At 42.5% G+C, this 13507-nt stretch overlaps 1 pseudogene; it reads left to right on the plus strand.

Moving 5' to 3' along the window:
• Positions 1 to 13507, plus strand: part of LOC144604272 (sodium/myo-inositol cotransporter 2-like) — a 79586-nt pseudogene that overhangs the window by 19674 nt on the left and 46405 nt on the right.

Genomic DNA, 13507 nt, shown 5'->3' on the forward strand with positions numbered 1-13507 from the left:
ATTTGCATGATGGCATGCTTGGCCTTTATGCTTTTGGGGCTTCTACATTGTTGAAGGTGAAGGACTGCTAATTGCTCATAAGGATGTGTCTGGTAGCTGAAACATGCAATCCCTGGAAACCACAGGAATAATAAAATGGTAGAATGAATGAACAGGATGAGCCTGAACTTTAGGTCCTGAATAGCTGATGTTTGCAAAATTGCACCAGGCAGGATAAGACTATGCAATTCTTAAAGTCTCTAGAGCGGTACATCCTGTTATCCCTGGGAAAGATGTCCAGGAAAGACGATGGACAATGCTCTCGTTAAGATTAGGATGTGGTTAACTGTTGACTATTTGTGGGAGTGTGAAAACAGGACCTTCTGTGGTATGATATGGGTCCTTACCTTCGACTAATGACTTATTGCGTAAAATAGTTTATGACTTTAGGGTGACAAGTATATTGTGTTCTAATACAATGTGATTGATTTGAAGGAAACGTTGTGTTAAACATTCTTGCTGCAAATTCTGTATAAAAATGCTGCGAAAATGCTGTATCTTAGAGTGGAGGCACGGGGAGTGCTGTATGGTCATACACCCTCAGCACTGATCCCCCACTCCCGTCTGACGATAATTAAAGCTTTGCTTGGTTTACCTTTAACTGTTTGCAGAGAGAATATCATAAAGCCTGCTTGTGCCAATGTTAGGCATTTAACATGGATCTCATTCAAGGGAGGAAGGGATGGGGGAGTGGGCAACTGTCACTGGGGTAAAATGTGAATTCCAAAGATGTACGGGTTTGTAGGTTAATTGGCTTCTGCAAAAATTGTCCCTTATGTGTAGGATAGAACTAGTGTATTGATAATCATTGTTCAGCGTGGACTCAATGGGCCGAAGGGCCTGTATCCATGCTGTATCGCTAAACTAAACTAAACTAAACAAAACTGGTTAGGACTAATTACATGGGAGTTAAATTGGCAGTTAGTGAAAAGTTAAAAAGCTGTGTAAACTCTTTAGAATACCAAAGCTGTAGCAGTGCATGTGGCTTTATGATCATTTGAACATTTTTTATCAGATAATCCTCTATTATATAATTTCTTATTTTAGTTTTTTGGGAGATATTATTTGTATTAGTTTTCATTATACTAGTAACAGTGTTAGTTTTAATAAGCTTAAAAATAATCTGAGTAATGCTCTTCAGTGATTCTTGGCTAGAAGGATTCAGGAGGATTCAGAGCTGAACACGTATAACAATGATTGATTCAATTCAATGATTCAATTATACTTTATTGTTACATGTACCAAGCTACAGTGAAATGTTTTGTTTTGCATATCACCGGGTAAAATCATACAGCAGACTTCAGCTAGGCAGTACACAAGTGTTGCCACGTATCTGGCGCCAAAGTTACAAAAGTTCACCAAAAATTCCTAGCGACTGCCTGACGCTGCAGTGGCCCCACCCACCCGCCGGGTCCCCCTTTGGTCTCGGCTCTAGGTTCAATTTGTCTTTTGCAAGGTATAAAAGTTAAATTCTTGAGCAACCACCAAAATCAATTGGCTGAAATTCCTTGTCAATGATAACTTTTTACGGGATGGAAAAGGAAAAGAAAGATTTTTAATTTATATTGTATCTTTCAAGACTGAGGAAGGATATTCTGGAGGGATTGGCCAATGAGGCTTTGTAGATAGAACTTAGGAATAAGAATGGGATGATCACTTTGATGGGTTATATAGTACTCTAGGCCTCCCAATATTCAACGGGAACTAGAAGAACAGATACGTGGACAGATTGGAGCTAATTAAATATTTTGACAAATAATCATTGATACAATAAGAGGAAGTGGTGCAACTGGTAGAGCTGTCTTACTGTGCCAAGGATGCAGGTTCGATTCTGACCTCGGATGCTGTCTGTGTGGGGTTTCAATGTTCTCCCGGTGATCGCATGTGTTTCCTCCCACATCCCAAAGACATACAGGTTTGTAGGTTAATTGGCCTCTCAAAATTGCCCCTCGTGTGTAGGGAGTGGATGAGAAAGTGGGGTAACAAAGAACTAGTGTGTGTGAGATGATTGGTGTGTACTCAGTGGGCTGAAGGACCTGTGTCCATGATGTATCTCTCTAAACTCTAAAAATATGGCATCGCACAAAAAGATCGCTAGAAGTAGGCAGATTGTTTTTTTTTACATACCTAGGCGACCAGATGTGGGCCTGGTTGAATGTCACATTGGATCCGATCTCATCATTTAGTGGGAACTAGACCAAGTGGACACATTGGGCCCAAACCTGCATTGGTGCATTGGAACAAACAAACAAACAAACGAGAGTTTTAGTATATAGATAATAACTTGACATTCATGAGTTACATAGCTATTCCACATCAAATATTTTTTGTTTTTTTTCACATCTTCCCCTCAAATCGTGCAAGTCTGCAGCACTCTACTGTCCAGAATAAGGTGTCTCAGACTCAGATACCAATGACCATTTTAAAATATTTTCTCTGTTAGGCTATGTTTAAGACGAAGAGGAGCACTGTCAAAGGTTACTTCCTGGCTGGCAGGAACATGACTTGGTGCCCGGTGAGTATTTTGGCTTATGACTTTCTTGGGTTTCCAGGATTTGACACTTTCTGATCATAGTCCCTTCCCTTTTGTTTTAGATTGGAGCATCGTTGTTTGCCAGCAACGTTGGAAGTGGCCATTTCATAGGTCTGGCTGGGTCTGGTGCTTCATCTGGCATTGCTGTCAGCGTTTACGAGTGGAGTGTAAGTTATTTACTAGTCAAAAATCAAACCATAGAATTCAGCCATGGAAGCAGATGTACTGGAATAGACATTAGTCACTTAAACCTGTTTTGCCATTCACTCAAATTAAAACTGAGCCTATCGCCTCATCACTGAGATACATCATCCCAGGTAACATCCTGGTGAATCTCATCAACACCCTCTCCTGTCCAATCATGTCCTTAGTAGAGTGTGGCTATCAGAACTATATGCAGTACTCCAGCTGTGTCATTATCAATGTTGTACTGTAATGTTGGTTTTATATTCTACTGCCCAGCAAGTATCCCATATGCCTTCTTCACCATCTTATCTACCTTTGTAGCCATCTTTAGGGATCCTTAGATGTGTACACTGAAGTCCTTAATATTTATTGTGTGTGTTATCCCTTATTAGGCCTAATAAAGTGCATCACCTCAATTTTATCAGGATTAAATTCCATCACCCATTGCTTTGCCCATCTAATGATCGATATCATCCTGTAGCTTACCATTGCACTCTTCACAGTCAACAACATCAATTTTGGTGTGGGGTCTGGAAACTTATTAATCACACCTACCACTTTTTCATCTAAATTGTTATTACATATGATAGTAAATGTTCCAGCACTGATCCCTGTGGTACATCACTGTCACAAGTTTCCTATCATATAAACTATCCTCCACCATCATCCTCTGCCTCCTATTATCAAGCCAATTCTGGATTCAATATGCCAACTTACTTTCATCTCATGGGCTCTAACATTATGGACTAGTTTGGAACAGCTCGCATGCTACAATGGGCTATAAAGTGAAGTTAGGCAGTAGCATTGGCATCAATACATCTCTCCCCGACAAGCTTAATGCATTCCATGCTCAGTTTGAACAGAATGATGGTGGAATGACATCATCCGCCTAACAGCTTTGGATGCCCCTGTACTCATGGTTACTAATACAGATGTCAAAACGCTCTTCCTAAGAGTGAATGTGTGGAAAGACATTGGCCAGATTGAATCCTTGGCCGCTTTTTCGGAACCTGAATGGACCAGCTTGCAAGAGTATTCACAGACATCTTTAATCACTTCATACACCATTTTGAGGTTCCCACCGGCTTTAAGAAGACCACTATCACAAAATAAAGCAGTAACTTGCCTTAATGACTTCCATCTGGTAGCACTGGCATCCACCATCATGAAGTGCTTTGAGAGTCTGATCATGTTGCACATTAACTCCAGTCTCCCAGACAGCCTTGATCCACTGCAGAAACAAGGGAACTGCAGATGCAAGTGTACAAAAAACCCCACAAAGTACTGGAGTAACTCAGTGGGTCAGGCAGCATCACTGGAGATCATAGATAGGCAATGGTTTGGGTTGGGACCCTTCTTCACACTAATTGTAAGGCAGGGGGAGGAAAGCTGCAAGAATGGAGGGGCAGGACAAATCCTGGCCGGTTATAGGTGGAGATAGGCGAGGGAGGTTTTTGATAGGCTGATGGTTGGGCAAAGATGAAAAGATGGAAGGTGTGAGACTGAGATGAGGAAAAACTTTTTCAGTCAGAGAGTTGTGAATCTGTGGAATTCTCTGCCTCAGAAGGCAGTGGAGGCCAATTCTCTGAATGCATTCAAGAGAGAGCTGGATACTCTTAAGGATAGCGGAGTCAGGGGGTATGGGGAGAAGGCAGGAACGGGGTACTGATTGAGAATGATCAGCCATGATCACATTGAATGGCGGTGTTGGCTCGAACTGCCGAATGGCCTCCTCCTGCACCTGTTGTCTATTGTCTATAAAAGGATTGTAGAGTTGCGAATTGTGAAGCTAGAGGAGGAATGTAGTTTTAAGGGGAGGGGAAGGAGAGAAAGAAGTGAGGCGGCAGTTGGGGCACTGGGGAGAGAGGGGATGGGGGAAAACAAAGGGGGAGGAAAGTTGGGAAAGAAGAGGGGATTGTAGTTATCTAAAACAAAACCACTTGATCCACTTCAGTTCGCCACAGGTCGCAACAGGTTCAAGGCTAATGCCATCACCCTGTCCCTGCTCTTGTCGCTGGAACATCTGAATAATAAGGACACCTATGCCAGAATCTTATTTATTGACTATAGCTCTACCTTCAACACCATAATCCCAACCAAACACATCCAAACTCCTAGATCTAGGAGTCAGCACTCCTCTCTGCCACTGGATCATTTACTTCCTGGCCAGTAGACCACAATCAGTGAAGGTAAAACATCCTCCGCGATTATTGTCAATACTAGTGCCCCACAAGGATGCGTGCTCCATCCCCTATTCTACTCCCTATACACTCACAATTGTGTGACCACTTTCTGCTCTTACTCCATTTACAAGTTTGCAGAAGACACCACCATAGTGGGCCGGATCACAAACAATCACCTGATGGAATACAGGAAGGAGATAGAGAGCGTAGCAACATTGGGTTCAGTTTTGGTCACCCTCTTATAGAAAAGATATTAAGCTGGAAAAGGTGCAGAAAAGATTTACAGAGATTAAAATCAACCTTTCACAATTTTATCTCTTTCATTCAACATCCCTGTAATTTCACCTTCCTACCAGCACGACTTTGCATTATTTCAACATATCCCGAGTCTCTGGACTGCTGTGTGACCAATCCTTTTAACAATTCTATGAGTTGGCATAGATAAGGTGGGGTGAAAAGCGGTATAGCTTCTCGACTCTATGACTTTGACACAGGTAATTTACCATAAATTATTGGGCTTATTTAATGAATGGTCTGTAAAACCCCATTATAATTATTAATTCCTATGTGCTGAGATTTTTATAGTGATTTGTGTGAAAGGGAACAATCCCGTGGCAACTAAAATGTGGTATATGCCCAAATTCCATGCCAAAGTGCTTTTGAGCTTCTCATTCCCATGAAGAAAATAACACCAAAAAACCTGCATTTACATGGCACCCACTGAGCTTAAAGGCCACGAAGTACAATGCGGAAGGCAAGAGGAGAGTGATTTTCAGGTGCAGTGGGAACTCTGGTGGGGATGATGTGTCAGGAGGACTGGAGAGGGGAGTGTCTCGAGTGGGAAGAGAACAATTCTTCGGGACACAAAGTACAATGGGGAATGCAAGAGGCTACCGCGATTGACTGGCTACTGTAAATGGCCCTTGGCATAAGTATGCAACAGAAGAATCTAAGGGAAGGGTGCAGATCCGCTTCAATTTGGTGGAAATTTTGTGTCAAGTGAAGGGCAACTTTTTTTCCAGCTGTTAAGACGATAACACAATGACCAGATTTCTGATATAACTTTCTATCATTTACTCTCCAGGGAATGTATGCCTTGATAATGCTCGCCTGGCTCTTTCTTCCAATATACATTTCAGCTGGAGTAAGACATTTGTTCTTTTTACCGTTTATATGTTCATTGTGATTCCTATGTGAGCACATTCTTGCACATTTAACACTGGAATTAAAAGTTTCTTTAAGATTGATGTGGGAGTGAATTAGTAACATCCATGCAGATTTCTTGATCAGGCCCATTATAGAGAATTAGACTTAATGTAATCTTAACTACATCTGTTTGGTTTATTTGGTGGGTGGGATAATGGGAAGATGTGGGAAGGTCTTTTGTTAAACTCAAAATTGCACTTTCAAAACAGCAGCTCTGCTTGTTATTAATTGCTTCTTACATTTACCAGAGGACAGTTTCACTCCTCATAGAAAATCTCCACAGGACAAAGAAAATTACAACATAGGAACAGGTCCTTTGGCCCACAAAGTCTGTGCCAAACATGATGCCAAGTTGAACTAACCACCTCTATCTGCATGTGATTCATATCATTCCATTCCCTACATATCCATGTGCCTATCTAAAAGCCTCTTAAATGGCACTATTGTATCAGCTTCCAATCGTATCTGGTAGGCATGTTATAGAGAATACATGTGCTGGGGTTCAATATATGGGATTACTTTTACAATTCAGCATAGACCCAATGGGCATCCTGTGTCACAATGAGGAAGTAAGAAATTGCTTGAATAAGATGGAGTTTTATAGTAGACTAACAACCCTGAATATGTTTGAAGAAAAGGTCTATTAGTTTAATGAATGCTGTTTTTGGAATTCTTGTCAACAGAACATTGTTTTACATATTTAATTATGACTTGATCATAATGTGCTCACTCTCCCTAATCAAAACCTTCCATGACAAGAGTATTTTGATTGTGACTGAGTCACAAGGAGACCAGAGTTATATATGTTAAAGGTCTTTATACAACGCAAGCAGACATTCTGGATGAGTCCCTGTCTTGGAGACTCTAAAGAGTCTTCACCAATTCAAAGCACATTAAGTTTTTTACTCTTAAAAATAAATATATCAGGTTTTAATGCAATTTCAATAGTTAAAATTGCATAGTTTACCAGTATTTTGGATGCAGACAAATGGTTCAATTGAATTACATATTTTTACAATGGGAGTACATTGTAACTGGCAAGACACTTCTGAATAATAAAACATAGAACATAGGACATTGCAGCACAGGAACAGACCGTCGGTCCACAATGTCCATGCTGAATATGATGCCAAGTTAAATAATCTCCTCTGCATGCATGTGATCAATATCTCTCCATTCCCTGCATATCCATGTGCCTATCAAAAATAATCTTAAATGCCACCATCATATCTGCCCCCCCCCCCAACCACCCCTTGAATGTTCAAATTCCTTTGATGCCATAGTGTCTTACAACGTGGACTTCAGCCCGACGTGCCCACACTGACTAACATGCCCCTTGTTAACTAGTCCAACCTGCCTGCATTTGGCCCATATCCCTCTAAGCCTATCCTATCCATGTACCTGTATAAATGTTTCTTAAACGTTGTGATAGTACCTGCCTCAAATATCTCCTCCAGCAGCTTGTTCCATGCACCCACCACCCTTTGTGTAAAAAAAGTTACCTCTCAGGTTCCTATTACATCTTTCCCCAATCACTTTAAACCTATGTCCTCTGGTTCTTGATTTCCCTACTCTGGGCATTTACCTGATCTATTCCTCTCATGATTTTGTACACTCTATAAGATTACCCCTAGTGGATGTTTCCACTAGTGGAAGAATCTAGGACTAGAGGTCATAGCCTCAGAATAAAAGAACGTTCTTTTAGGAAGGAGATGAGGAGGAATTTCTTGAGTTAGAGGGTGGTGAATCTGTGGAATTCTTTGCCACAGAAGGCTGTGGAGACCAAGTCAGTGGATATATTTAAGGCAGAGATAGATAGATTCTTGATTAGTACAGGTGTCAGAGGTTCTGGGGAGAAGGCAGGAGAATGGGGTTAGGAGGGAGAGATAGATCAGCCATGATTGAGTGGCGGAGTAGACTTGATGGGCAGATTGGCCTAATTCTGCTCCTATCACTTATGATCTTATGATCTCATCTTCCTGCGCTCGAATAGAGCCCTACCTTCCAAAAGCCTTTTTACCACCCTATCTACCTGTGATACCACTTTCATGGAACGATGTACCTGCATTCTTAGATCCCTCTGCTCCACAACACTCCCCAGAGCCCTACCATTTACTGTGTAGGTCGTGCCCATGTTAGATTTCCCAAATTGCAACACCTCGCATTGCTCTGTACTAAATACCATCAACCATTCCTCAGCCCACCTGCCTAACTGATCAAGATCCTGCAGCAATATTTGATAACCATCTTCACTATCTACAATACCGCCTTGTGTCATTTGCAAACATTCTAACTGTGACATGTACATTCTTATCCAAATCATTGATTTAGTTGACAAACAGCTATGGGCCCAGTACCGAACCCTGAGGTACATCACCGGTCACAGGTCTCCAGTCCGAAAAGCAACCTTCCGCCATCACACTTTGTTTCCTTCCATGAAGGAAATTTTCTATCCAATCAGCTATCTTTCCTTGGATCTCATGTGCTCTAACCTTCCAAAGCAGCTTACCATGCAGAACCTTGCCGAATGCCTTGTTGAAATCCATATGTACAACCACTATAGCCCTTTTTGGGCACATCTTCAAAATGTTTTGTTGAAAGTGTGTAGATAAACAATGAGGTAAAAAACATTACTGGACCTTGTCCCGAAGGATGTAGATGGTCAGGTGAAGGGAGAGTTAGCGGGGGGAGTCCTGTTCAGAAGAGAGGAGGTGAGAAATAGGGTGTAAAATATAGATTGTGGTCGAGCATCTTTTAACTGTTGCAGATGGTAAGCCTCAGTTCAGGAAGAAGAATTACATTACAAAGCCAGTTGTGTGGAGAGTCTTGTGATTGGAGCAAAGAAAATAAATAGGGAGAAACTGAGAGATTGGAATGGAGTTCTTACTGGAGCAGACAATTTGTGTCATTTTCTGATTTGATTTCACAACAATCTGAGCACGATTGTTTACTCTCTTAATTGCTGTGAGAATCAATGTATTTCTCTTTAAAATTGTGATTAATGGCTGACTACCTTTCTTTGTCTTTCCCTAATATTCTCTCTCTGCAGGTCACCACCATGCCAGAATATTTACTAAAACGATACGGGGGCCAAAGAATTCATTTCGTCATCGCTACGCTTTCTTTATTTGCATATATATTCACAAAGATATCGGTAGGTTTCTGTGATTCATTTCCATATACAGAGAAGCTTATTGTCTGTGTTTAAAATAATTTCCATTGAAATATGAATTGAACGACTTAGAAAATACAGGTTTTCTGGTGTATGCCACACCGCAATAACGAGAGAATAGATACCGATGGTCTGTACCACACCATTCAATATCTCCATAACTCTGCAGTTCTTATTATTCCAGCCCCCATGGGCTGATATGCTCAGCATCTAATCCCAATACAATATTTTCCTCTTCATAACTACTCAGTACACTGATAATAAGACTAGGCCTTGCTTAATGAACAAAGTGCATTGGTGAGCCAGCAATTGGTTTTGATGGACTTCACCTGAAAGTTTAAAATTAAATGGCAAGTGAGATGTTTGAAGTGAAATGAAGAAGTGTTTGGACCCGAAGCATCAATGATTCCTTTTTTGCAGAGATGCTGCCTGACCCGCTGAGTTACTCCGGCATTTAGTGACCATCTTCGGTATAAACCACATAGAAGGTTCAATTATATTGCAAAATAACCAGTGTCACTCCTTTTTAAAAAGGGACACAGAATCCAAGAAATAACAGATCTGTGAACTTATTTGTCCTTCAGAGATTGTTAGAAGCTGTTAAATATATGTTATAATAATAATAATAATAATAATAATCCATTTATTTTATATAGCGCCTTATCACATGCTCAAAGCGCTTTACAAAAACAATGAACATAGAAACAAACAGACAAACTATCCTGACGGAAAAGCGGCGAATACACAACGCCAGCGTCCTCTCACGTCAGGGTCCGGCAGTAGACATTAAAAAGCACAAGACACACAGATATAATTTTTTACACAAAACAGCCATCACAGTGATTGCTCTAGGCATACCCTCACTGTGATGGAAGGCAAAGTCTTATCTCCTCCTCATTCTTCTCCCGTGGTGCCACGAGGTGATCGAGGCTCCCAACTTTTTGAAGGCCCCACCAGGCGATGGAAAGACCCAGGGCCGAGCCGAGCAGGCCGATGAAAGTCCTGAGCCCCCACCGGGCGATGGAAAGTGCTGCGGCCGAGCCACGCAGGGCGATGAAAGTCCTGAGCCCCCACCGGGCGATGGAAAGTGCTGTGGCCGGGCCACGCAGGGCGATGAAGGGCCTGCGGGCGGGTTGATCGTACCTCGCGCTTCGGGGCGGTCGAAGCTGCTACGGCTGGAGCTCCCAAAAGCCGGTCGCCAGCCAGGGACCTGCGAACTCCCGATGTTGCGGTCTGCAGGGCCCACGGCCGAAGCCTCCGAGATGGTAAGTCCAGGCCCTGCGACCGGAGTCTTTGAGGTCGATCCCAGCTGGAGGCCGCCGACTCCACGATGTTAGGCCGTAGCGCGAACGGAGATACGACACGGTAAAGGTCGCATCTCCGTTGAGGAGGAGATTTGAAAAAAGGTTTCCCCCAACCCCCCCACCACCCCCCTACATACACAGAATTAAAAATAAAACAAAACGTACATTTAACAACGACAATGACAAAAAAAAAAAAAAAAAACGGAGAGACTGCCGGTATGGCCACTTGGAAGCAGGGAGATCTGTGTCCGAGTGCATGTTTTGCAAAAAGCTAGCGTACAAGTATGCAAGAAATACTGTGCATGGTATTCTTTACGTAAGGAAGAATGTCAATGCATTGAATGCAGTTCAGAGGTTTACCAGAATGGGTGGGATATCTTATGGTGAAAGAATGAACAGCATGGGCTTGAATCCACTGGAGTTTAGAATGAGAGGGATCTTGATTAAATGTATAAGGTCCTGAGGAGGCCTGAGTGGGCAGATACAGGGAAGGCTTTTCCTCTTATGGGAGAATTGGAACTGTTAAAAAATATATTTACTGCCCAGTCCAATAGGAACAATGGCAAAAAAGGTTCCCTTCATGAGTACTATGAGTATTGTGACAGATGGAAGACACAAATTGCTCGAGTAACTTAGCGGATCAGGCCGCATCTCTGGAGAACATGGAGAAGTAATGTTTCAGATCGGGACCCTTGTTCGGACAATTCTTGACAATTGCTTCAATATTATTGGTCCGTGACAAGTTGCTGCCGATATTTACTCCTAGGAACTTGAAGCTTTCAATCGTCTCTACTTCAGTGCCGTCAATGTATACCGGTGTATGTGGCATGTATGTATTGTGAAATCCATCAAGGAAATTGTCTTATCCAACCTTTGGTGCTTTTGCAGCTACTCAGCAGGACAATTATAGTATGTCTCCAGAAATTAGCTCTTAAGGTTTGGTGAAGTTGAGACATGTTACCAGTTAAAGGCATTATCTAAGTACAATTGGATCTTGCTTCCATAGTTGATTAAGTTTTGCTTCATTGATTTTCTACTCAGTCACTCAATATGTCAATCAGCATTAATAGCTCAATATGTGACCATAAAGAAACAAGGAATTGCAGTTGCTGATTTACAAAAGAAGACACCTTGCAGATGATACGAAGATAACTGGAAGAGCAGGTAGTGTAGAGAAAGCAGGGACTCTGCAGAAGGATGTGAACAGGTTGGGAGAGTGGTCAAAGAAGTGGCAGATGGAATACAGCGTAGCAAAGTGTGGAGTCGTGCATTTTGGTAGTAGGAATAAAGGTAAAGACTACTTTCTAAATGGGGAGAGAATTCAGAAATCGGTGCAAAGGGACTTGGGAATGCTGGTGCAAGATCCTCAAAAGTTAATTTGCAAGTTAAATTGGTAGTAAGGAAGGTCAGTGCAATGCCAGCATTCATTTTGAGGGAACTAGAATATACACCGATCAGCCAAAACATTATGACCTAATGAGCCAAAACAATATGACCACCTGCCTAATATGCTGTTGGTCCTACGTGTGCAGCCCCTTACGCAGCAGGGTGCGATGCATTGTGCATTGTGACATTCCTCCCGTGACCGCCATTAAAATTTTCTGTGACTTGTGCCACAATAGACCTTCTGTTGGTTTGGACCAGACAGGATAGCCTTCGTTGTCCTCGCGCATCGATGAGCCTTGGGCACCCAACACCCTGTCACCAGTTTGTGGTTTGTCCCTCCTCGGACCACTGTCGTTAGGTACTCAGCACTACTGACTGGGAGCACCCCACAAGCCTTTCAGAGATGTTCTGACCCAGTCGGCTGGCCATAACAATTTGGCCCTTGTCAAAGTCGTTCAGGTCTTTATTCCTGCCCATTTCTCCTGCATCAACTTCAAGAGCTGACTGTTCACTTGCTGCCTAATATATCCCACCCCATTGACAGGTGCCATTGTAACAAGATAATCAATGTTATTCACTTCGCCTGTCAGTGGTCATAATGTTTTGGCCGATCAGTGTAAAACAGGGAGGTAATGCTAAGGCTTTATAAGGCACTGGTCAGATGGCATTTGGAATACTGTGAGCAGTTTTTGGTCCTATATCTGAGAAAGGATTTGCTGGCGTGAAGAGGGTCCAGAGGAGGTTGATGAGAATGATCCCATGAATGAATGGGTTAACATATGATGGACATTTGACGGCACTGGGCCTCTACTCACTGGAGTATAGAAAGATGAGCGGGGACCTCATTGAAAATTACCGAATAGTGAAAGGCCTGGATAGAGTGGATGTGGAGAGGATGGGAGAGTCTAGGACCAGAAGTCATAGCTTCTGAATTAAAGGACATTGTGGATCAACCATATTAGATCGCCTTCACTATATCTATCACCACACTTTTATCTGGAACTGCTCTCGAACCACGTTCATATCTGGTTGACGCCGACAGTGGCACCTACAGACGTAATAAACAGCACATCCTGCCTGTGAATGAACCAGTGCCACCTTCGTACCTGCCCGACTGCACAAGCATCCTCATCCCATTCCCATCTAGCGGCCCTGGCCCGACCATACCACCGTTGCCTGACACTCCTGATCCAATCGTCTCACCCACGACAGCTCCTACCATGGTCTCCAGTCCCGTCGCCGGCGATGCTGCTTCACTCTCCTGAGCCTGTTCTACCACCGTTCTCATCTCCAATGAAAGAAAGAAATGCAGGACTGTATCGTACACGTATAGGTCGCACCTGCTGGCCTATCATAAAGTACCAGGCCTAACATAAATTACCAGGGCTACGTTTGAACTGCCTTTGGTGTCATTCTATATCAGTTTATTTATACTTGCCACATATAATTGGTGGTACATATATTTTGCAATATATTATATATAACCATATCCATATCT

Source organism: Rhinoraja longicauda, chromosome 21, assembly GCF_053455715.1.
Source record: "Rhinoraja longicauda isolate Sanriku21f chromosome 21, sRhiLon1.1, whole genome shotgun sequence".
Taxonomy (NCBI): domain Eukaryota; kingdom Metazoa; phylum Chordata; class Chondrichthyes; order Rajiformes; family Arhynchobatidae; genus Rhinoraja; species Rhinoraja longicauda.